At 40.8% G+C, this 18,034-nt stretch overlaps 1 long non-coding RNA gene across 1 annotated transcript; it reads left to right on the forward strand.

Annotated features, from left to right (window-relative positions):
- The first annotated feature begins 5,456 nt into the window (after positions 1–5,456).
- On the forward strand, positions 5,457–6,437 carry LOC120098196 (uncharacterized). Its single transcript, XR_015642961.1, has 2 exons — positions 5,457–5,917; positions 6,052–6,437. It is a non-coding gene; the product is annotated as an uncharacterized LOC120098196 (long non-coding RNA).
- Positions 6,438–18,034: the final 11,597 nt, after the last annotated feature.

Genomic DNA, 18,034 nt, shown 5'->3' on the forward strand with positions numbered 1-18,034 from the left:
AGAAGAGGACAGAGAGTTGGGAAGGCGTAGGGGAGATGGTGAGTAGGTTGTGGATCTGGGAGGGGTGGGGCATGGGTATGATATAAATACATTGTATACATTTATGCATATCTTACAGAATGAATCAAAATATATTATAAAGGAATTGTAAGAAACAAAACAATGTTGAGCATTTGAGTTACAGAGAAATATTCTACTCTTACTTACATTTCGAGTGTATTCCCTTTCCTGGTTTCCGGGCCAACATCCCCCTAGCCCCTCCCCCTCCCCTTCTTTATGGGTGTTCCCCTCCCCATCCTCCCCCCATTGCCGCCCTCCCCCCAACAATCTAGTTCACTGGGGGTTCAGTCTTAGGAGGACCCAGGGCTTCCCCTTCCACTGGTGCTCTTACTAGGATATTCATTGCTACCTATGAGGTCAGAGTCCAGGGTCAGTCCATGTATAGTCTTTAGGAAGTGGCTTTGTCCCTGGAAGCTCTGGTTGCTTGGCATTGTTGTACATATGGGGTCTCGAGCCCCTTCAAGCTCTTCCAGTTCTTTCTCTGATTCCTTCAACGGGGGTCCTATTCTCAGTTCAGTGGTTTGCTGCTGGCATTCGCCTCTGTATTTGCTGTATTCTGGCTGTGTCTCTCAGGAGCGATCTACATTCCAGCTCCTGTCGGCCTGCACTTCTTTGCTTCATCTATCTTGTCTAATTGGATGGCTGTATATGTGTGGGCCACATGTGGGGCAGGCTCTGAATGGGTATTCCTTCTGTCTCTGTTTTAATTTTTGCCTTTCTATTCCCTGCCAAGGGTATTCTTATTCCCCTTTTAAAGAAGGAGTGAAGCATTCACATTTTGATCATCTGTCTTGAGTTTCATTTGTTCTAGGCATCTAGGGTAATTCAAGCATTTGGGCTAATAGCCACTTATCAATGAGTGCATACCATGTGTGTTTTTCTGTGATTGGGTTACCTCACTTAGGATAATATTTTCCAGTTCCCTCCATTTGCCTACGAATTTCATAAAGTCATTGTTTTTGATAGCTGAGTAATATTCCATTGTGTAGATGTACCACATTTTCTGTATCCATTCCTCTGTTGAAGGGCATCTGGGTTCTTTCCAGCTTCTGGCTATTATAAATAAGGCTGCGATGAACATAGTGGAGCACGTGTCTTTTTTATACGTTGGGGCATCTTGTGGGTATATGCCCAAAAGATTGTGACTATTGTGCAGGGAGTCATTTCCCTAATTTCTTTATCAGCCTGTTTATCATTTGTATAGAGAAAGGCTACTGATTATTTGAATTAATTTTATATCTGGCCACTTTGCTGAAGTTGTTTATCAGCTGTAGGAATTCTCTGGTGGAATTTTTGGGGTCTCTTATATACTATCACATCATCTGCAAATAGTGATACTGTCAGAGCCTTCTGGGTCCTCTGCAGTGTTTCATCCCCCTTGTCAGACCCTTCTGGGTCCCTTGCAGGCTTTGACCCTGCTGAGCCCTGCTGATCCAAGTGGAAGCCTTTTTTTCCTAACAAAGGAGCAGTCTGTCCTGGTAACCACACACCTGGAAGGTGGTCAATTCGATCCTGTCTTTTGTCTTCCCAGTCTTTTGTTTTTTGGGATTTAGGCTGGTCTTCCTGGATTTCTACCCAGTAAATTTGGGACAGTATTCGGTCTTTTGTTACGGAAGCCTTAAGCGTAGGTTTCCCGCTGTGCTTCCCAGATTTTTCCACTGGGTCAACTTGGGGTATATATTTGGAAAATAAAGCTACAGAATTGACATTCTTTCTTAACATGAATAACCCGTGTGTGTGTGTGTGTGTGTGTGTGTGTGTGTGTGTGTGTGTGTGTCTGTGTCTGTGTGTGTGTGTGTGTTTGTGTGTGTGTTTGTGTGTGTGTGTCTGTGTGTGTGTGTGTCTGTGTGTGTGTGTGTGTTAATCCCGCAGGCTTTCGCCCGGTTCTCGGTGCCATGTCGGTGTGGGCATTGACATGATACCTTTAATTCTTCTTTGCAAAAAGTAAAAGAAAACCGAAGCAAAATAGCGAAGACAATTCTCAACAATAAAGAACTGCTGGGGGAATCACAATCCCTGACCTTAAGGCATACTACAGAGCAATAGTCATAAGAACTGCATAGTACTGGTACAAAGACAGGCATGTTGATCAATGGAATAGAATCGAAGGCCCAGAAATAAAACCATGCTTATAGATACTTGATCTTTGACTAAGAAGCCAAAAATATACAATGGGGAAAAAAAGCATCTTAAATAAATGGTGCTGGTCTAACTGGCAGTCTGTATAAAGAAAAATGAAAATAGATCCATATTTGTCACCTTGCACAAAGCTAAAGTCCAAGTGAATCAAGGACCTCAACATAAAACTAGATACACTGAATCTAATAGAAGAGAAAGTGGGAAGAGCCTTGAACTAATTGGCATAGGGGGGGCATTTCCTAAACAGAGCTCCAATGGCTCATATTCTAAGATCAAGAATTGATAAAGGGAACTCATGAAACCTGAAAGCTTCTGTAAGACATAGTCAGTAGGACAAATCGGCAACCTACAGATTGGGAAAAGACTTCACTATCCCCACATCTGAGAGGGTGAATATCCAAATATATAAAGAATTCAAGGAGCCAACCACCAAGAAACTGAACAATCCTCTCAAAACATGAGGTACAGAACTAAACAGAGAATTCACAAAAGAAGAATCTTAAATGGCCGAGAAGCACTTAAAGAAATATTCAAAGTCCTTAGTGATCAGAGAAATGCAAATCCAAATGACCTTGAGGTTCCACCTCACACTCATCAGAATGGCTAAGATCAAAACCCCAGGTGACAGCCCATGTTGGTGAGAATGTGGAGAAAGAGGAACACTCCTCAATTGCTGGTGCGATTTCAAACTGGTGCAACTACGCTGGAAAACAATCTGGAGGTTCCTCAGAAAATTGGAAATAGATCTACCTGAAAATCCAGCTATACCACTCTTGGACATATACCCAAAAGATGCCCCACATTACAGAGGGGCACATATTCTACTATTTTCATGGTGGCCTTGTTTGTGATAGCCAGAAGCTGGAAACAACCCAGGTGTCCCACAACAGAAAAAGGGATACAGAAAATGTGGTTAATTTACACAATGGAATACTACTCAGCTATTAAGAAAAAGGACATACTGGATTTTTGCAGCCAAATGGATAGAACTAGAAAATATGATCCCTAAGAAGTGCATCATAAGATACTTGGTATCTAATTGCACAAGTTCCCTGAACTATGTACATGTAGTGGCTTCAGTAGTCATATTAGTTTTTATAGTCACCCTCGATTTTATTCACATCAATCTGTTTTCTATTCTCTTCAAATGTCATAGTGAAGATCTTCCCATTTGTAGTTTTCTTGTTAAGCTCTGAGAAGAACCACTGTTAACTTTTTCTCCAAAGACCATACATGGACTGACCCTGGGCTCCAACTGCATAGGTAGCAATGAGTAGCCTAGTAAGAGCACCAGTGGAAGGGGAAGCCCTTGGTCCTGCCAAGACTGAACCCCCAGTGAATGTAATTGTTGGGGGCAGGGCAGTAATGGGGGAGGATAGGGAGGGAAACACCCATATAGAACAGGAGGGGTTAGGGGGATGTTGGCCCGGAAACCAGGAAAGGGAATAACAATCGAAATGTAAATAAGAAATACCCAAGTTAATAAAGATGGAGGAAAAAAAAAGAAAATATGATCCTGGGTAAGGTAACTAAGATCCATAAGGACATGCATGGTATGTACTCACTAATAAGTGGATATTAGCCAAAAACTACAGAATACCCAGCATACAATACACAGAACTAAAAGGGTTAACAAACTGAGCAGCCCAGTTGAGGATGCTTCAATCCTAATTGGGAGGGAGAAGAAGCAATCATAGGAGTGTGGAGAGAGGGAATTAGGTGGGAAAGGGGACAAGGAGGGAAAGAGGGGGAAATGAGCAGGTATTATGTGGGGGGAACAGGACTGAAGCCCCGAGGGCCAGCAGAAAGAATGGAAACAGGCAACCTTGGGGAGTAGAAGAAGGTGTGTGGGGGGGACCCTTCAGAATGTACCAGAGACCTAGGAAGTGAGAGACTCTTAGGACTTAACTGGAGGGACCTTAGATGAAGTGCCTTACAGTGTGAGGAGGGAACTTGTTGAGCTCACCTCCAGAAGAAAGACAGGGCATCAAGTGAGGGATGGGATTGCCATCCCAAAGTCAAAACTGACCCATAATTGTTCCTGTCTGAAAGAGATGCAGGGATGGAAATGGAGAGACACCTGAGGATAAGGAGGTCCAGTGACAGGCCCAAATTGGGATCCAGCTCAAGAGGAGGCCCCAAGGCCAGAAAATATTGCTGCGGCTGTGGTGTGCTCACAAAAAGGACCCTATCATGACCACCCTCTGAAAGACCCGACAAGCAGCTGAAAGAGTCAGATGTATATATTTACATCCAACCAATGGACAGAAACTACTGACCCCTGTGCTTGAATTAAGGAAAAGCTGGAAGAAGCTGAGGAGGAGGTTGACCCTGTAGGAGGACCAGCAGTTTCAACTAACCTGGATCTTTGACATTTCCCAGACACTGGCCCACTGACCAAGCAGCATACACCAGCTGATATGAGGTCTCCAATACATATACAGCAGAGGACTGCCAGGCCTGGTCTCAGAGAAGATGCACCTAATCCTTAAGAGACTGGAGGCCCTATGGAAGTGGGGAGGTCTGGTGGGGTGGGAGCTGGGGGCCATGAGGACATCCTAGTGGGGACATGAGGGAGGAGGTATGGAATAGTGTGGAATGGAGGGGGATAAAATCTGAACTGTAAAAAAATAAAATTTAAAAAGAAAAGAAAAGGTACAAACTAGACATGCTACTCAATGACTTCGGATAGGATGAATAAACTCTAATAAAAAATTTGAAGGTGAATGGAAGGAAGGAAGGAAGGAAGGAAGGAAGGAAGGAAGGATAGAAGGAAGAAAGGACAAGTCTGCTTGCAGTGGTTCCCTTCTTAGTGTGGACTGTTGTGATAATGGACAAGGTTATCCCAAATCTACTTATTTATCCAGTGATAAAAATGAGCTGGAAGGCCTTTGAAAGATTCATGTGATATACAGCACCGACTTCTAACAGTTTTTCCTGTTTTGTGTTCAATAAGGCACTCCCATATCCTAAGTACATGAATTTATGGTATACTTGGGACTAGTCCTGACCAAAAGACTGGCAACTTCCATCACACCCCAGAACAAGGACTAACATAAATACTGTTCTTAGTACTTCTGGACAAGATCACTTTTACACCTAGGCCCTGCCCTATCTTTTGGGTAACTAGGCTGAAGCACTGTATCAAAGAGAGAGAGAGTGTGTGTCATCACAATGGGTATGATGTCACAGACTGAGGGCAGGGTGGTTTGTGAGGTATAATGACAGCACATTTGGTTCCAGTTCAGTTCCTTACTGCTACTGGTGAAATGAAAACCTTGGAGAGCAGTCTTCCAAAGAGATGCCAAGAAAGCTTCCTAGACGATTAGGCTCTCTACCCCGCCACCCTCCTCAAGCTTCTCCTCCCTCTTATTGTTCAAATCCCGTTCAGTTTCTGTTTATGGAACATTCTGCCTATAGACAAACCACAAAAACCAATTCAAATTCTGTTTCCCATACTCTCCATTTCCCTTCTATGAGGCACATAGTCTTGTTCTCTACCTTAACAGCCTGTTCGCCAAACATTTTCTCTATTCCCGAAAGTTCTACTAAGTGTCCTGCTCTCATTTCTCCATTTCCCTATGATGCCAATTTTCCCTCTACTCCTTCTAACAGCCCCACTGAATCATACCCTGTTTTGTCACACTCACCAAGAGGACAGCTACTGTCTGCCAGACTGAATAAGACACACTTTGAAGCCAAGAAGCGGATTTAGCAGGTATGGTACAATTCCAGGTTTCCTTAACTGTGTGTTTCTATTACCCTGACCTGGTAAACACTAGGAAGGCGGGATGGTAAAGATAGTAGTTGCCATGGATCCTCTCAAATTTAGTTTCTCCATTGCACTTTCAGACTCACTGAGAGACATCCAAAAGAATCTAAGAGAAACCAATGTCTTCCAGAAGCTACAGAATCACCAGAAAGCCGTGAAGATAAGACATCTTTGATAGAATTTCACATGATCACTGGATATCATTAGGTTCATCAGGGTAAAAGGAAGAAATCCCTAAGACACAAAGACTGCAAGTGAAGAAGAAGGTTAGGGATGAGAGCTCTCCATGACTGTAATTTCTTCCAGAGAATTAGGAGGCACAGACTCAATACAGATGGACATAAGCTAAGGGGTAGGACAAAGGTGACTGTAGAATTCTGGAATTCTAACTAGTTTGTATGACTGTTGGTGAAGTGTTAAACAATTTCATGATTCAGTTTCTTTAAATATACATGTTATGAAATTACCTCATGAGTTTGAATCAGTTAATGAGGTAGTCCTTACAAAGTGCTATCAATTGATCTTGAAAGGAAATGAAAGGAATTGATGCCCTGTACATTGCATTATTCTTATGAACTAAATGCATAAAAATTTAAAGAATATTTTGCTGTTATATTGTATTCCACAATATATAAAACAAAATATTTTTGTAGTATTGTGAATTCCAGTGCTTTGACTGTGTTTAAACCTAAGATAATAACTAGAGTTTATAAAAGGAATTATAATTATCAATGGAAAGAGGGCTATGAGATGACATGTTTAAATATTCTACTCATCCCAAGATGGCAGACAAGTTGTGGCAGACAAAATATGAACACACTACAAGGGTAACTGCTAGTAAACTACAACAAAAATATTGATTCAACTAGGATGAAGTGATAATGATAATAATATGATAATACTTTAAATTCATCAAATAATTTTTTTCAAGTCCAGTCTACATGATTTGTGTGAACAACTCACATTAAATAGATGCATATACATTCAATGACCCTACCTGTCTATTAAAATTCTGTCCCTGGTGGGTACATAATTCACCTTACCAAAATGGAAAGAATAATATATTTCTATTCAATTGGCTTTCCCCTAGATCAGTGGTTCTCAACCTTCCTAATGCTGACCCTTTAACATAGTACCTCATGATGTCTGTGGTAACCCCAGCCAAAAATTTTTTTATACTACTTTGTAACTATAATTTTGCTGCTGTTATGAATTATAATGTAAGTATATATTTAGGGTATATGATATGAAAACCCTGTAAGGGTCATGATCTACATATTGAGACCCACATATCTATACTTGTCAGTGATGAAAAAGGCCTTTGAGAAATTCATTTAGCCATATTGGTGTGCTATTTTCTATTTCTTTCATTTTTGCCTTAGAAATACCCACCAAGAACACAATTGTTTATCTCTATCTTCAGTCTCTGTCAACTGAAAGAAAAATTGTACTTTACACAAACAGTTTCGATGAACACTCTTACACTTAGATTCCTAGTCTATGTATTTGGTTGTGAAAGATCCCAGTCTGAGAGAGACCCTTACTCAAGTCTCGGGAAATTGCGGACCCCAGACACAGAGAGACCGTTATGGATGTAATAAGCAAAGGCGAGGTTTATTATGGAGACCTATTACAGAGATCTCCGGGCCGACACGTATCCCACGCAGGAGACAGAGGAGTCGACCCCGAAACTCAAAAGTCAGGGGTTTGTATAGGGAAGGCTAGGGGGTTTGGCGCAGTTACACACAATTGGCTAATTTCTGGCGCGGTTATAAGTGATTGGCTCATTCAAACATGGCAGTGAGATTACAGCACAGCAGAAGAGTACGTGCTGACTGGGGCGTTCAGGATTTTAGAAGCCTGGGCTGGTTCCTGTATTCCTTTTTTTATCTTTATGGCCTGTCAGTCTTGGCTGTAGGGTGGGCCCCACCCTGTCTGGACTTGCCTGGGCTTGCTTCTTATAGGTTTTGGCTCTGAGTCTGTGGATTCTGAAACTTATTCTTTTAACTTTATATTTTTAAACCTTAAATCTGTATAATTTTCTTTTCAGTTGTAATGTAGATCAATGGAGGTTATACACACTTGGCAATGGGCAGTCAATTAAGGGATGAGGTGAGTGGTGATCTGTGAGATGCATGTTACATCAAGTCTGGCATAGGTTCATCTCTCTCTGATTTGGGTGAAGGACCAACCTTGAAAAGACTTCTTGTCAAAGATAATAAGAACGTTTCTGAGAATTTTTCCATATCAATCCTTTCTTCCTCCAATGTTTTTCTTCTCTCCTTCTACAAGCCACCTTCACTTTATTCCTTTTAGCCTTATAGCTGCATAAATGTCTCTTAAGCTAATGTAAGTTCTCTCTTCTGCCACATTTTCTTCCTCCTACTCCATCTCAATGATCCATGCCTATCTCTTCTTTCCTTTCTTTTGTCTGAAAAATTACTCACCATCTTTTTTTCCTCCTCTCTTGGTACTACTCATCCCAAGAGCTCTCCTGAGAAAATATCTATTTTCTGATACCTACCAAGTACTGATTGAGGGGAAGAAGCCATCCAGAAAAGCCAGTTTCTTGCAAATGTATTTCAGAATTGTCCTGGGATATGGTTTTCTTTGTTGACCAGATCAACATAGGAAAATAGATAGGTGATTACTCAATAAATCTAGCTAGCATCCCTTTACATTTTTGTTCACATTGATACATCTGCCCATTATGAAAACAGTCAATTTTCAACAAAACCAGTGCCATAAGAATGTGAGTCTTTACAATGCACAGTTAAGTGTAGTTCTTTGTACACACTAAAGTGACTTGTCTCTTGTTTTTCAAAACTCATTCAGGGACTAAAGGAAAATATAACTGGAGAGAGACACTGAATTTCACAAAGATTGGTAATGTACTTCATTTGCTTAGCAAACATTGGTAATATAACATGCCAATGAAGCGCAGGAGAACAGGAGAGGACTCTAGATTGGCCTGGGTTTAAATACGGTCTCAGTTTACCAGTTTACTTGTTTACATAGTTGTGTGATTTTGCTATCCAGTTGCCTTCTCATAAAGTGAAAAGATGTCAAGAAGTGTCTTCTGCATTTATGACAGGAGAATAAGTTTGATTGATGACACTTAAAACAATTCTCATTACAGATAAATTGTTAGACTGTAGATAGATTCATGTGCAAAGAACTTTTTGGTGTGGCATTGGAGGACTAGGATTAAAATTGGACAATTCAGACATAAACACAAAATTCTTAGTTAGTCTTCGTCAGAAATAGTTTAAAACAGCCTACTTTAAATTTTTTCTAATGCTGAAAGGGAATGATTGAAGGTGGGTTTACAAATTATACAAGTAGGCAGCAGCTCTCTGCTCCCAGACCCGGTGAGAGAGAGACCCAACCGCCTGGTCAGGTGGGCACTCCTGAGGCTGCAGAGCGGAAGAGACCACCAACACTGCTCACCCCTGCCCACATCCCTGGCCCAAGAGGAAACTGTATAAGGCCTCTGGGCTCCCGTGGGGGAGGGCCCAGGAGCGGCAGGACTTCTGCGCCTGAGACACCGCTGGAACCTGAAAGAAACAGACCGGATAAACAGTTCTCTGCACCCAAATCCCGTGGGAGGGAGAGCTAAACCTTCAGAGAGGCAGACAAGCCTGGGAAACCAGAAGAGACTGCTCCCTGCACACACATCTCGGACGCCAGAGGAAAAAACCAAAGACCATCTGGAACCCTGGTGCACTGAAGCTCCCGGAAGGGGCGGCACAGGTCTTCCTGGTTGCTGCCGCTGCAGAGAGCCCCTGGGCAGCACCCCACGAGCGAACCTGAGCCTCGGGACCACAGGTAAGACCAAATTTTCTGCTGCAAGAAAGCTGCCTGGTGAACTCAAGACAAAGGCCCACAGGAACAGCTGAAGACCTGTAGAGAGGAAAAACTACACGCCGGAAAGCAGAACACACTGTCCCCATAACTGACTGAAAGAGAGGAAAACAGGTCTACAGCACTCCTGACACACAGGCTTATAGGTCAGTCTAGCCACTGTCAGAAATAGCAGAACAAAGTAACACTAGAGATAATCTGATGGCGAGAGGCAAGCGCAGGAACCCAAGCAACAGAAACCAAGACTGCATGCCATCATCGGAGCCCAATTCTCCCGCCAAAACAAACATGGAATATCCAAACACACCAGAAAAGCAAGATCTAGTTTCAAAATCATATTTGATCATGATGCTGGAGGACTTCAAGAAAGACATGAACACACTTAGGGAAACACAGGAAATCATTAATAAACAAGTAGAGGCCTACAGAGAGGAATGGCAAAAATCCCTGAAAGAATTCCAGGAAAACACAATCAAACAGATGAAGGAATTAAAAATGGAAATAGAAGCAATCAAGAAAGAACACATGGAAACAACCCTGGATATAGAAAACCAAAAGAAGAGACAAGGAGCTGTAGATACAAGCTTCACCAACAGAATACAAGAGATGGAAGAGAGAATCTCAGGAGCAGAAGATTCCATAGAAATCATTGACTCAACTGTCAAAGATAATGTAAAGCGGAAAAAGCTACTGGTCCAAAACATACAGGAAATCCAGGACTCAATGAGAAGATCAAACCTAAGGATAATAGGTATAGAAGAGAGTGAAGACTCCCAGCTCAAAGGACCAGTAAATATCTTCAACAAAATCATAGAAGAAAACTTCCCTAACCTAAAAAAAGAGATACCCATAGGCATACAAGAAGCCTACAGAACTCCAAATAGATTGGACCAGAAAAGAAACACCTCCCGTCACATAATTGTCAAAACACCAAACGCACAAAATAAAGAAAGAATATTAAAAGCAGTAAGGGAAAAAGGTCAAGTAACATATAAAGGGAGACCTATCAGAATCACACCAGACTTCTCGCCAGAAACTATGAAGGCCAGAAGATCCTGGACTGATGTCATACAGACCCTAAGAGAACACAAATGCCAGCCCAGGTTACTGTATCCAGCAAAACTCTCAATTAACATTGATGGAGAAACCAAGATATTCCATGACAAAACCAAATTTACACAATATCTTTCTACAAATCCAGCACTACAAAGGATAATAAATGGTAAAGCCCAACATAAGGAGGCAAGCTATACCCTAGAAGAAGCAAGAAACTAATCGTCTTGGCAACAAAACAAAGAGAATGAAAGCACACAAACATAACCTCACATCCAAATATGAATATAAAGGGAAACAATAATCACTATTCCTTAATATCTCTCAATATCAATGGCCTCAACTCCCCAATAAAAAGACATAGATTAACAAACTGGATACGCAACGAGGACCCTGCATTCTGCTGCCTACAGGAAACACACCTCAGAGACAAAGACAGACACTACCTCAGAGTGAAAGGCTGGAAAACAACTTTCCAAGCAAATGGTCAGAAGAAGCAAGCTGGAGTAGCCATTCTAATATCAAATAAAATCAATTTCCAACTAAAAGTCATCAAAAAAGATAAGGAAGGACACTTCATATTCATCAAAGGAAAAATCCACCAAGATGAACTCTCAATCCTAAATATCTATGCCCCAAATACAAGGGCACCTACATACGTAAAAGAAACCTTACTAAAACTCAAAACACACATTGCACCTCACACAATAATAGTGGGAGATTTCAACACCCCACTCTCATCAATGGACAGATCATGGAAACAGAAATTAAACAGTGATGTCGACAGACTAAGAGAAGTCATGAGCCAAATGGACTTAACGGATATTTATAGAACATTCTATCCTAAAGCAAAAGGATATACCTTCTTCTCAGCTCCTCATGGTACTTTCTCCAAAATTGACCATATAATTGGTCAAAAAACGGGCCTCAACAGGTACAGAAAGATAGAAATAATCCCATGCGTGCTATCGGACCACCACGGCCTAAAACTGGTCTTCAATAACAATAAGGGAAGAATGCCCACATATACGTGGAAATTGAACAATGCTCTACTCAATGATAACCTGGTCAAGGAAGAAATAAAGAAAGAAATTAAAAACTTTTTAGAATTTAATGAAAATGAAGGTACAACATACTCAAACTTATGGGACACAATGAAAGCTGTGCTAAGAGGAAAACTCATAGCGCTGAGTGCCTGCAGAAAGAAACAGGAAAGAGCATATGTCAGCAGCTTGACAGCACACCTCAAAGCTCTAGAACAAAAAGAAGCAAATACACCCAGGAGGAGTAGAAGGCAGGAAATAATCAAACTCAGAGCTGAAATCAACCAAGTAGAAACAAAAAGGACCATAGAAAGAATCAACAGGACCAAAAGTTGGTTCTTTGAGAAAATCAACAAGATAGATAAACCCTTAGCCAGACTAACGAGAGGACACAGAGAGTGCGTCCAAATTAACAAAATCAGAAATGAAAAGGGAGACATAACTACAGATTCAGAGGAAATTCAAAAAATCATCAGATCTTACTATAAAAACCTATATTCAACAAAATTTGAAAATCTTCAGGAAATGGACAATTTCCTAGACAGATACCAGGTATCAAAGTTAAATCAGGAACAGATAAACCAGTTAAACAACCCCATAACTCCTAAGGAAATAGAAGCAGTCATTAAAGGTCTCCCAACCAAAAAGAGCCCAGGTCCAGATGGGTTTAGTGCAGAATTCTATCAAACCTTCATAGAAGACCTCATACCAATTTTATCCAAACTATTCCACAAAATTGAAACAGATGGAGCCCTACCGAATTCCTTCTACGAATCTACAATTACTCTTATACCTAAACCACACAAAGACACAACAAAGAAAGAGAACTTCAGACCAATTTCCCTTATGAATATCGACGCAAAAATACTCAATAAAATTCTGGCAAACCGAATTCAAGAGCACATCAAAACAATCATCCACCATGATCAAGTAGGCTTCATCCCAGGCATGCAGGGATGGTTTAATATACGGAAAACCATCAACGTGATCCATTATATAAACAAACTGAAAGAACAGAACCACATGATCATTTCATTAGATGCTGAGAAAGCATTTGACAAAATTCAACACCCCTTCATGATAAAAGTCCTGGAAAGAATAGGAATTCAAGGCCCATACCTAAACATAGTAAAAGCCATATACAGCAAACCAGTTGCTAACATTAAACTAAATGGAGAGAAACTTGAAGCAATCCCACTAAAATCAGGGACTAGACAAGGCTGCCCACTCTCTCCCTACTTATTCAATATAGTTCTTGAAGTTCTAGCCAGAGCAATCAGACAACAAAAGGAGATCAAAGGGATACAGATCGGAAAAGAAGAGGTCAAAATATCACTATTTGCAGATGATATGATAGTATATTTAAGTGATCCCAAAAGTTCCACCAGAGAACTACTAAAGCTGATAAACAACTTCAGCAAAGTGGCTGGGTATAAAATTAACTCAAATAAATCAGTTGCCTTCCTCTATACAAAAGAGAAACAAGCCGAGAAAGAAATTAGGGAAACGACACCCTTCATAATAGACCCAAATAATATAAAGTACCTCGGTGTGACTTTAACCAAGCAAGTAAAAGATCTGTACAATAAGAACTTCAAGACACTGAAGAAAGAAATTGAAGAAGACCTCAGAAGATGGAAAGATCTCCCATGCTCATGGATTGGCAGGATTAATATAGTAAAAATGGCCATTTTACCAAAAGCAATCTACAGATTCAATGCAATCCCCATCAAAATACCAATCCAATTCTTCAAAGAGTTAGACAGAACAATTTGCAAATTCATCTGGAATAACAAAAAACCCAGGATAGCTAAAGCTATCCTCAACAATAAAAGGACTTCAGGGGGAATCACTATCCCTGAACTCAAGCAGTATTACAGAGCAATAGTGATAAAAACTGCATGGTATTGGTACAGAGACAGACAGATAGACCAATGGAATAGAATTGAAGACCCAGAAATGAACCCACACACCTATGGTCACTTGATTTTTGACAAAGGAGCCAAAACCATCCAATGGAAAAAAGATAGCATTTTCAGCAAATGGTGCTGGTTCAACTGGAGGGCAACATGTAGAAGAATGCAGATCGATCCATGCTTATCACCCTGTACAAAGCTTAAGTCGAAGTGGATCAAGGACCTCCACATCAAACCAGACACACTCAAACTAATAGAAGAAAAACTAGGGAAGCATCTGGAACACATGGGCACTGGAAAAAATTTCCTGAACAAAACACCAATGGCTTATGCTCTAAGATCAAGAATTGACAAATGGGATCTCATAAAACTGCAAAGCTTCTGTAAGGCAAAGGACACTGTGGTTAGGACAAAACGGCAACCAACAGATTGGGAAAAGATCTTTACCAACCCTACAACAGATAGAGGCCTTATATCCAAAATATACAAAGAACTCAAGAAGTTAGACCGCAGGGAAACAAATAACCCTATTAAAAAATGGGGTTCAGAGCTAAACAAAGAATTCACAGCTGAGGAATGCCGAATGGCTGAGAAACACCTAAAGAAATGTTCAACATCTTTAGTCATAAGGGAAATGCATATCAAAACAACCCTGAGATTTCACCTCACACCAGTGAGAATGGCTAAGATCAATAACTCAGGTGACAGCAGATGCTGGCGAGGTTGTGGAGAAAGAGGAACACTCCTCCATTGTTGGTGGGATTGCAGACTGGTAAAACCATTCTGGAAATCAGTCTGGAGGTTCCTCAGAAAATTGGACATTGAACTGCCTGAGGATCCAGCTATACCTCTCTTGGGCATATACCCAAAAGATGCCTCAACATATAAAAGAGACACGTGCTCCACTATGTTCATCGCAGCCTTATTTATAATAGCCAGAAAATGGAAAGAACCCAGATGCCCTTCAACAGAGGAATGGATACAGAAAATGTGGTACATCTACACAATGGAATACTACTCAGCTATCAAAAACAACGAGTTTATGAAATTCGTAGGCAAATGGTTGGAACTGGAAAATATCATCCTGAGTGAACTAACCCAATCACAGAAAGACATACATGGTATGCACTCATTGATAAGTGGCTATTAGCCCAAATGCTTGAATTACCCTAGATCCCTAGAACAAACGAAACTCAAGACGGATGATCAAAATGTGAATGCTTCACTCCTTCTTTAAATGAGGAAAAAGAATACCCTTGGCAGGGAAGGGAGAGGCAAAGATTAAAACAGAGACTGAAGGAACACCCATTCAGAGCCTGTCCCACATTTGGCCCATACATATACAGCCACCCAATTGGACTAGATGGATGAAGCAAAGAAGTGCAGACCGACAGGAGCCGGATGTAGATCGCTCCTGAGAGACACAGCCAGAATACAGCAAATACAGAGGCGAATGCCAGCAGCAAACCACTGAACTGAGAATAGGTCCCCTATTGAAGGAATCAGAGAAAGAACTGGAAGAGCTTGAAGGAGCTCGAGACCCCAAAAGTACAACAATGCCAAGCAACCAGAGCTTCCAGGGACTAAGCCACTACCTAAAGACTATACATGGACTGACCCTGGACTCTGACCCCATAGGTAGCAATGAATATCCTAGTAAGAGCACCAGTGGAAGGGGAAGCCCTGGGTCCTGCTAAGACTGAACCCCCAGTGAACTAGTCTATGGGGGGAGGGCGGCAATGGTGGGAGGGTTGGGAGGGAAACACCCATAAGGAAGGGGAGGGGGAGGGGGATGTTTGCCCGGAAACCGGGAAAGGGAATAACACTCGAAATGTATATAAGAAATACTCAAGTTAATAAAAAAAAAAAAAAAAAAAAAAAAAAAAACAAATTATACAAGTAACTAGTTGGAAAATTTATAAAAACTATAGTGACATATGATTCCTTTTCATAGAAAATAGAGACCTGGTACTTGTAGGTAGAAGCTTTACAACTTTGATATGTCACTTTATCACATATTAGTCTCAGGACACATGACCAGAAGCAAAACTTTGGCTGGTTCAGCAACAAACGCAACTTAGACCCTTCTGGGTATTTCAGATGGAGGTTAACATTAAGGTAGCTTGAAAGCTGTCTTTGTATACTCATCATTATGAATTTGGATATCAAGTCACCAATTGGCACTGGTGGCAGTAAAAGAAATAAGGCACACGAAAAACACTGAATGATGGTATTATGGAGGCACAAGACACAATTAAACTGGAGTTTAAAAGCATGATGTAGTTCATCATGAATACATTTGATTTGCCCCCATTGTAGATCACCCTGCCTAAGGCAAGATCTTGCACTATTCAGACAGCATATGGCCAGTATCAATATGGACAAGCAGGAGGTATCACTCAATGGGAAATTGGTTGTATATGTCACTGTGTAACACTTGTTTACTAAATGACATTTACATTAATTTCAGTGTGTTTTCTATAAGATATATTCATATGTACTTAGGGGAATTCTTATTCAATTATTTGCCCATGTTTATTGAAGTGCTATTTAAAATGGTCACATGAATGAAAAAGTGTTGTATATATTCACAACACATGGAGTTTGATTCAGGCAGAAAGAGCAGTATTTTGTCATTTACAAGTAAATTATGGAATTAGGGATGATCATTGCTAAGTGTATATGTATGCAGATATGCATACAAACATACATGCACATATATGACACAAAGTAGATAAGGAATATAATTCAGGATGACAAGCAGGAATGGAAATGAAGGAAAGCAAAAAAGAACTGAAACTGACCAGTCAAATCACATGGTATGCATGAACAAAAATGTCATTATAAAAACTCAGTCAATACAACAAATACACATTCATAAAGTTTTCAAATAAAAAAAGACCCATATTCAGTGTTAACATACTGTAACAATGTAATTGTGAATTCTTGAAGAAACTGAAAGAACTAGTTACATGGTTTATACTGTTCACTCCCTCTTCAAGTATGTATTTAATGGTGTTTTATTTTCACATTTGTAAGAGATCTCTTTTTTTTACAAGACAGTGATAAAGAAATGTAGAAGAAAAGGAAAACTGTATAGAGGAGGCAAGTAAAGAAGAGGTGTGGAGAAAAGGGGAAGGAAGGAGCAGTTAAAAGCCTCTGGAGCAGGGACTGAAGGAAAGGTCATCCAGAGACTGTCCCACCTGGGGATTTATCCCATATGCAGCCACCAAACCCAGTCATTATTGCTGATGTCAAGAAGCGCTTGCAGACAGGAGCCTGGAATAGCTGACCCCTGAGAGGCTCTGACAGAGCCTGACCAGGCTCTCAGCCAACCATCAGACTGAGCACAGGGATCCCAATGGAGTGTTTAGGGGAAGGACGAAGTAGTTGAAGGGGTTTGCAACCCCTAGGAAGAATAACAGTAACAACCAACCAGACCCCTCAGAGCTCCCAGGGACTAAACCACCAGCCAAAGAATACACATGGAAGGATCCATGGCTCCAGCTGCATATATAGCAGAGGATGGCATTGTCTGGCATCAATAGCAGAAGCCTTGGTCGTGTGAAGGCTCATTTCCCCAGTGTAGGGTAATAGCAGGGTGTTGAGGTTGGAGTGGGAGGGTGGGAGTGGGAGAATCTTCATAGAAGCAGAGGAAGGGGGATGGGAGGTGGGAAAGGTGATAAAAATTGTCACGTAAATACGTAAAATATCCAATAAAAATAAATTTTAAAAAAGCCTCTGGTAACCACACTATAGTGACATGGGGGCAAAGAGAGTGAAGCTTACAAAAGAGAAGGGTCCCCTTTAAAATGATGACATGTGGCCACAGGCCTAAAGATGGTAAGGAAGAGAACCAGGAACATAATTGAGAGTATGCTAAGTAAATTGAAAAAAAATCCAAAGATCTCTTTAGGCAGTAATATGATATGTCCCACCAGGTAATAGGACAAAATAATAGAATTGTAGGGCAAATTGCAGGGGTGAGAGAAGTTAGAGAGACAGCGATTTTAAATCCAGCAAGAGAACTCTCACCTTCAATTGATTTTCATCAGCCATTTTGGAGGTATATTGTTTTAAAACTCAATCTGAGGTAAAAGTAATAGTAAGAATTTAGTTGACTACAAGTTTACAGAACATTTAACAGACAGGGTCATGGTGGCCTTTGAACTGAATGATCAGATTCA

Source organism: Rattus norvegicus, chromosome 18 (genome assembly GCF_021556685.1).
Source record: "Rattus norvegicus strain SHRSP/BbbUtx chromosome 18, alternate assembly SHRSP_T2T, whole genome shotgun sequence".
Lineage (NCBI taxonomy): Eukaryota > Metazoa > Chordata > Mammalia > Rodentia > Muridae > Rattus > Rattus norvegicus.